Here is a 7,749-nt window from a genome sequence, read left to right as displayed (position 1 = left end):
ACCAAACAAATTGACAGCAAAGAGTTTTCAAAGCCAAGAAATAATGTTGCAGTGCCTTTTCCCATGGATCTGGGGAGAGGTAGGGATGAGAACACAACCTGTGGGTGTAGGATTGGTAAGTGCTGTGGTCACCCTGTAAGACCTGCTCAATATTGGGGTGGTCCTGAATTTCTTAAGGCTCCTTTGAGGCTTCCTCATTGAATGCAGATGATTAAAAAAAAAAGTGGCAGTTCCAGGGGGATCTTTGTCAATGATTTTGATTGTCTACAAAGCAAATTATTCAATCTCATACTTTAATGTTTACTTCCAATGTCTATTTAAAATCTGTTACTGTTGAAATAGAACTTGTTGCCATGTTTCTGTAAAAGATGAACAAATTTTCCACCATTTTAAATACAGAACAGAAATGTTTTCTGTTTATTTCTGCATTTCCTGCATGATGTCTGAAAATTTCTCCATCCTCGACTGTTATGACATTTGCACCTTGGCTAGGGTTTAATATCATGCTATTATATTAAATTTCCATATTTTTAATATTCTACAAGTTTTAGAATTTACATTGATACCTTTAGGTTCCTTTTCGTATTGTCTGCTCTTCTTTGCTGCTGATATATGCATCTTGAGACCATAGCCATGACTTTTCCTTATTTAATTGAATTTTAAAATTATTTTTACAGCTTTCATTTTAATTGGATATTTTCCTTTTTAACTAAAGAAGCCTTCTTTCATGGTTGAAAGGGTTTTTTGTTTATTTTCTTGCCTCCTGATTATTATTCCCTCAGAGTTTATTTGCCTGAAAAGCATTTTCAGTTTCTATTTTGCTTTGTTGGTTTTCTAGAGTACCAGCAGTCTGCATTAATGGTCAAGCTGGTATCTGCAGAGCAGAATGAAATGTGGCCATAATTACTAGTGGTGAATCCATGATGAATATTTCGGTCGGTGATTTGTTCTCTTCATCTATTTTTTTATCCAGGGAGATTGACTGCTGAACCACCTCATGCAACTGCTATATTTTTTTTCCTGTTGGAAAGCTATCAGTTTCAAAAGTGTTTCCTGAAGCTGAGCCCCTGTGGTAATGTAAGTTCTTCCTCTTTCCATGGCAGATGTATTTCTGTAGGTCTGGAGGGGTCTCAGAGGGACACCTCTTAATGCACCACGGTAGGGTCCTATAGTAACTGAGTCTTAAATTTAAAGACAAGCATCTAATTCTGTTTTCTTTGTGTTTAGCAAGCAAATACAGCTGTTTGAGTCAGAACAGAGTAGGAATTACAGCCACGGGTGATAAAGACATAAAAGGTGCAAATTCAGTAAAGGACCAATGAAAGCTGCTGACTCAGGAAGGGCCAGCAGCTGAAATTGGCTGGATTATCCGGATAAATAAATTACCTGGGTAATCCATCTGAATTAGCTCAAATTTAGCTGATATCTGATATGTGGGCAAATCACCCTCATGGGTTGGCAGGTGGAAGATGGACATCCCAGAGACCATCAGCCCTCCTGGAGGAATGAGCAGAGGCTGAAGCTTCAAACATTAAGCTGAGACTGAGGATGTGGGGGTTCAGAGGGGTCAGGTTTTGGCTGTGGGAGCAGAGCTGGCAGCTCAGGGCTGCTGTCCCACTGCCCTGGGAGCAGCCAGGAGGCAATGATTGACCTGCCCCATGGAGCTCTGCAGGCTGGACTGAGCAGGGGAGGGATGGGTCAGCTGTAAGAGCTCAAAGAGGTAGAAATGAGAGAGGAAATCATAATTGCAAATAGCAGGTGAAAGCAGCCGAAATTAATTAGTGCTGCAGCGTGAGGTGAAGTTGCAGAAAGCTGCACACAGTGCTGTGTGTAACTACCTGCTGGTTATCACAATCTCTTTGTTCCTCCACAATTCCTCAAGGCAAGTCATAGCCCCTGCACTTGAGGAGATGGAGGAACAATTGTATTTTGGCCTCAGAGAGAAATTCTTGTTAACTTGAGCAAGTAAAACATCCATGCTGCTTATTCTATGCTTGCTGGCTGTTAGTTTAGCATTTTACAAGTGAAGCCAAGAAGAGATGACATTATTTTTTCTTTTCACATTTTTTTCTATCAATTTATTCTTCATGTCCCTGCAGAAACCAAGTTTACCCCCTATTGTTCTTGTTATTGGCATTATACATAGATAAAGCAATTTCAGAGAGTATTTCTCCTAGTTAGGCAGAGCAGAGTTCCAATATACCATGGGCACATCTGTCAACATGATGCCCCTGCCTGTCTTTATTTTCTCAGCTTGCTTGTGGTCCATTTAAAATTAGATTACGACTGATTGGTTCCTGCATTCAAACTGCTTTGAACAACGTTCCATCCATGGGCATATAAAACAAAACTGAGGTGACTGGAAAGCCTGAGGGATCAATTCCAAATATCACTCTGTAATAAAAACTGTATTTCCTTAATTTTTTTATTGATTCAGCACTCATTCTCCTGTAATGTTGCCGTGGTAATATTAAAACTCAGTGACTGACATTGGCATCCCATAGAAGTAATTTAAATATTCATACCAGGGAAGAAAGCAGGCTTTGCTTTTGCAAAAATTTTGCACTAACTGGCTCAGGGGAACTCCCTTGGATGGGGGAAATAGACTGAGCACCTTTTCCCCTTTTGAAATATGTCATCTGAATTTCTCCCAGCCCTGCACTATGCCTGTGAAGCCAACAGGATACCTGCTGTTGGCACTGCTGGGTGCAGCCTTTGAAAGCAGTTATGAGTATTTGGGAACAGGTTATTTGTGTGGGAAACAGAGCTGCTGTCTGTTCAAACAAGCCCCAGCCTATTCTTCACGTAATCCATGATACAAAGCAAATGAAAAGAGCATTCCTGTTAGCCAAATTGAAGGCATTTGGCTAATTAATACTCACAAAAAGTGTGCCTCTTACACGTGGGAATTTTAAAGGACCTCATGAGGTTTGGATTCACAGAGACAGTTGGTGAAGTGGGAGCTGGACATGAGTCCTTCAAAATACCTGGGAGTCCTTGCTTGCCCGTGGAAAATGGGATGGAGATTTTGTCACTTGCTGTGAACCTCCAAGGTCTGCAACACTGCACTGGTGAGAGGCATGTCTCACTCAGTCTCTGCTGCCCATGAGGCACTTGCTGAGGGAAGCAAGGTATTCCCAGCACTCTGACTTGGGTTGCTGCTTCCTGTGGGCATGCACAAAAATAGGAGACTGCTAAAAATGAAATAAAACTTGAAAGTAGATCTATGGGAGCTCCAGAGGCTGCTGGTTGGTTTCTCTGTCAAGACAGGTTAGTTACCAATCTGCTCTCATAAGTGTCCCAGAACCATATAAATGATGTGCCCAGAGTCTGTTTTTGGACTGGGAAAATTGTAATGGAAATAGTCTCCTGCAGGAGATCCCCAAGGTCTGGCAGAGACAATATTTCATATTGGGGTAGGCATAAATCTTCAAGATGTTTGTGGTCCACAACTTGGAAACAAAAAAATAGTGAAAGTTTGATCAAAACTGTCCCAGCTGAGATGTGCTAACCCGAATGATTCACAGAAGCAAAACTGATCAATGGGTGTGTTGGAAATAACCCAAATACATTTGTGGCCATTTGTGAAAGAAGACTGACAAAGCCTTTGCTCGACTGGGAGCTAGGGGCAAAGCCAAAGGCCTTCTCCCTTGGCTCAGCCTGATTAAAAAGCAAATCAAACCCTCCCCTGAGCAAACAAGAAGCTGAGGTCTGGTCCAAACTCAGCATCTCTGCCCCCAAGAGGGAAAGTAACACCTGCTTGGACACTAACTGGCAGTTTCATTGCTCTGCAAACTGTGCTTGTTGTTGATATCAGATACCAATTAAGAGTGGAAAAAACACAGCTCAGACCTTGACTGAGTGGCACGAACATCCCCTTGAGCTGTGCAGGAACATGGGCATCTTTGCATGGCTGCAGGGGGGGTGGCAGTGGAGTGAGCAGTGCCACAGGCTCAGCAAACGGAGGGGCACAGCCCATTCCACCTTCTACCACACCAGGGAAGTCTCTCACCCTGGGCTCAGTGAGGGAGGAGTGCCCTGTCCCATCACTGCTTCCCAAAGTGGAGGGCTGTTTCCTCTGGACTTGTTTTCTGTCAGCTGAAGTCAGGCAGTGGTTTTGTTCTTGTGCGATGCTGAACGAATATTGAGTGTGCCTCTAAGATAAAGTCATTATTTAGGAGCTCATTAAAGTACTGGCCTTGAAAAAATTTCCCACTGCTAATATCCTCTTCCATCACTGTGTCAGGGATTGGAGCTGTTTAGAGAAAGCACTCTGTGCTCTGCAGCTTTCTCCCCCCTCCTACCTGGGGGCCACTGGGACCAGGGCTGGGATAAAACTTTCTTAAGCCTAGAGCTAAGAAAGGGCCAGGTGTTAACACGAGCTGTAAATTGCTAAGTAACCCTGGCAAAACCCCTCAGCCTTCATTTCCAGAAAAGATCCTCAGGCTGTTTTCTCTCTGCTCCTTAGTGAGCTGGGGTTCTGCTCCCTGCTGTGAAAGCACACTCTTCCCTCTTGCTTTTCTCCCCCACTCCCCCCTTTTCCTCCTCATGCTCGTGAGATTCACCTCTTGCTGTGCCTGCAGGTTTTGCGATGGGAAGGGAGAAAGCAGCACTGCCATTCCTATGCTTGGCTGTCCTGTGTGCTGGGAGAGAGCTGGAGCCCCAGGGGACACCTCTGCCCGTGGGGCCACATCTGAGCCTGCAGCTTGGGAAGCAGCTTGGGACTGCCTGGGTCCTGTGCTTGAAGGTAACTTCAGAAAGGTCATAAATGCATTGCTGAATTTCCCTGTCAAGAAATCCTCCCTCGTAGCCCCAGTGTGGTTTCTTAGGTATGCACTGGCAGTGTTATTGCTGTGTTGGCAGATCCCAGCTCACTGCACTGGGATTCAGGAGAACATCAGGTGTCCATGCTGGAGAGCTTGTCTGCAGCCCACCTTTCCTCCAGGCAGTGTGCAAAGGCCTGCTGGAGTTAAAATAAATACTAATTTGCAGTAATGATATTTAATCCTCTTCAAACCATAATTTACAGTATCAGATTATTATCATAATATCTTATCTACAGTTCCTAATGCTTTATTGTTATCCCATTACAGGGAGTTCTGCTGCCAGTGCATATTGTCTGTTTCTCTTACAAATGTTCTACAAAAACCTTATTAATTATTAGTCTCATAAAACACCTGTTAATGTTACCATTTTAATAAATCTCCTCCTTAATTAAATTAGGTTGTTCTGATAGTAATCCTCTAATGTCCACTGCCTTTCTGTTCTCATCACAGTCTGATTGTAGAGTGGGAAGCAGCGTTCAATTATAATTGATGTAGGCCATAATTCAGAACCAAATTATAACATATAAAGCCATATGATCATTGAGGAATATAATAGATCTCTACACTAAAGTGTCATTTGGATTGATTAGTGCTGTTTCTAGAGTCTTGTTAGAGGTGAGAAAAGGATCTTCTTTTTGCTTTTCTTTTTCTCTCTTTTTGTCTTGAATTTGTATACTCTGTTTCCTCCCTGATAGGCAGCATCTACTTCAGCTACTTTGGGACAGTTCTCATGACTGCTTTCCCACTCTCTCCCACTGGTGTTTCAGTTCTAAAGCTGAGCTTTTTTAAAAATTATTTTGTAAAGGCAGACCATGTGATGATTTTATTTAATGATTTAATAAAACCTTTCCTCCTGAGATTAGATGCAAGAAGCCTTGCTGATCTATTCCTGCTGCTACCCAAGTGTGAAAGTACAGTTATATATGATACAGCAGTGCTAAAGATATAAGCAAATAACTAAAAGTATATCAGAATGAAGACCTTACCCTAGCTGGAAAGTCAATTAGGCACCGGGAAGGTTTCCCACACTGGGTCTGAGATGGTCCCTCTCTGCTAAGGAATGTCTCAGCAGAAACCCATCCTGGACCTTGCTTGCAACAGGTCCTGTTTGCATGGGAGGTCTGCACACCTCTCAGCCTTGACTGCTTCCTTTCAGCTTTCTGGGTAGAGATGCAAAAGGTTCTATGGGATTAATGGTAATCTCTTATCTTGTAGGAAACCCTAGAATAAAAAGCAGAACTTTTGCAGGACCATGGTGAGAACCTCTCAGCCCTCCTAATCTTTTCTGCTCCTGGGAAAAACCTCTGTTTCAGTCACTTCACTGCCTCCCCTCCCATCATCCTCATTTGCCTTCCTCATGACAGCTACAGTAATTTATTGCCAAGAAAGCAATGTAGCAAAATGTTATCTGTGGTTTTAATTGATTTTTATACAATTTAGAAGCTCAGGTCCTTGTCAGGGTCTCCCCCTTGCCCTGTGCTCACCTGCTTCCTCCCTATCAGTCCTCCTGCTCTCCTGTGGGCTTCAGTATGCAGTCCCTGTGGATATCACTGACTGCCCTCCTCAGCAGGATATTGGCTTCTTCTTGCCTCATTTTGTGAGGTGGATCCCATCTCTCCCCAGTTATCCTCACTTTTCTAAGAGGATAACCATGGTTGCAATTTTTGAATAATTTCTGAATTAACCAGTAGCTGTAGCTACTTTGTATGCAATCTGACCCTTAAAAACCCCCCTTGCATTCTTCCATTTAAAACTGAATTACATACCACAAAGGCTTTGGAGAGAAAAAGCTACAAGCTTCATTTGGATGATGCCAAAATGAAATATTTTGACTTTTTGAAAATGAAGCATTTTGATGTGTTTGGATTATTTGCCTTGTGTTTTCCAACAGTGGAAGTATTTTATGAATTTTTATCCCACATTTGCTTGTAGCTTGCTGTAATTGTTTATTTTGATTCCTTCTGCAGTATTAGCTTTGGTTGCTCATTTGCACAGTTCCAGATAAATCAATTTTGAGTTTTCCATTCCTGCCCCATTTGTTATCCACTATATTTAAGATATGGACACAGAAGATGAGGATTGCAATCTCAAGTCATTGAAACAAAAAAAATTAAGTGGAATTCCATGAAAAGGAGATGTGGAATTTGGACTATTAAACAGGTAAGTGTGACACAAGTAACTTGCAAGTGATTGAAAAGCCCCATGAGCAAATTAAGGTGTTGATTTCGTACCTCTGACTGAATTACAAGTTTTTGTAATTTGCAAAAATTGGCATTTTTCTACCGGCTGAACTGCAGTCATTGCCTGCTGCTGGCCTGCAGGAAGTTTTAAGGAGCAGATTCTGAGGCTGAGGGATGCAATGAGACCTTGGCTCCTGGAGCACATGGTGGATCTTCCTGTGGGAAAGAGGTCATGCCTGTTCCTCTGTCCCCTCCAGGCACCCGAGCGGAAGATCCCCCATTCATTTGTGCACAATGTGATAATTGAGAGGGAGTTTCCTGGAGCTGAATGCTGCCTGCCCAGGGTCAGCAGCTGCTCTTCTATCTTGCCTTCCTTTGTCATCCCACATGAACTTGCAGTGGGGAGTTGGAGGGACTCCTCGGAGCTGATGAGCCTTTTTGTTGCTAAGAAACAACTCCTGAAGAGCAACAGTCATCAGTTTGTTGGGAGTGCATAACAAACGGTGAGTTAAGGTAGTTTGAAGATACTTCTACACACTAACTACAAACAGAGGGAAATTATGCTGAAATCTGGGATATTCTGGTTGCTTGTGGGCCATGGAGGCGTTTAAGCCATGCAAAATGTGGCAGAGCCCAGCATCTGCTGGGTCCTGTCTCTGCTCTCCACCCGTCACACTGAGACACGCCGAGACCATTAACAGGTCAATGTGGTGCTGCTCAGAAGCAGTGTGGGGCCCAGCCTT

The 7,749-nt window shown here is 43.1% G+C and overlaps 1 long non-coding RNA gene across 1 annotated transcript; it reads left to right on the top strand.

Annotated features, from left to right (window-relative positions):
• The first annotated feature begins 2,908 nt into the window (after positions 1–2,908).
• On the top strand, positions 2,909–7,106 carry LOC146431599 (uncharacterized). The gene is made up of 3 exons (XR_014854705.1): positions 2,909–3,071; positions 4,584–4,747; positions 6,042–7,106. It is a non-coding gene; the product is annotated as an uncharacterized LOC146431599 (long non-coding RNA).
• Positions 7,107–7,749: the final 643 nt, after the last annotated feature.

The sequence above is a fragment of the Lichenostomus cassidix genome, chromosome 12, assembly GCF_008360975.1.
Source record: "Lichenostomus cassidix isolate B80296 chromosome 12, HeHo_3.0, whole genome shotgun sequence".
NCBI lineage: Eukaryota > Metazoa > Chordata > Aves > Passeriformes > Meliphagidae > Lichenostomus > Lichenostomus cassidix.
The sequence above is the reverse complement of the archived record's forward strand: the minus strand, read 5'-3'. Positions and strand labels throughout refer to the sequence as shown.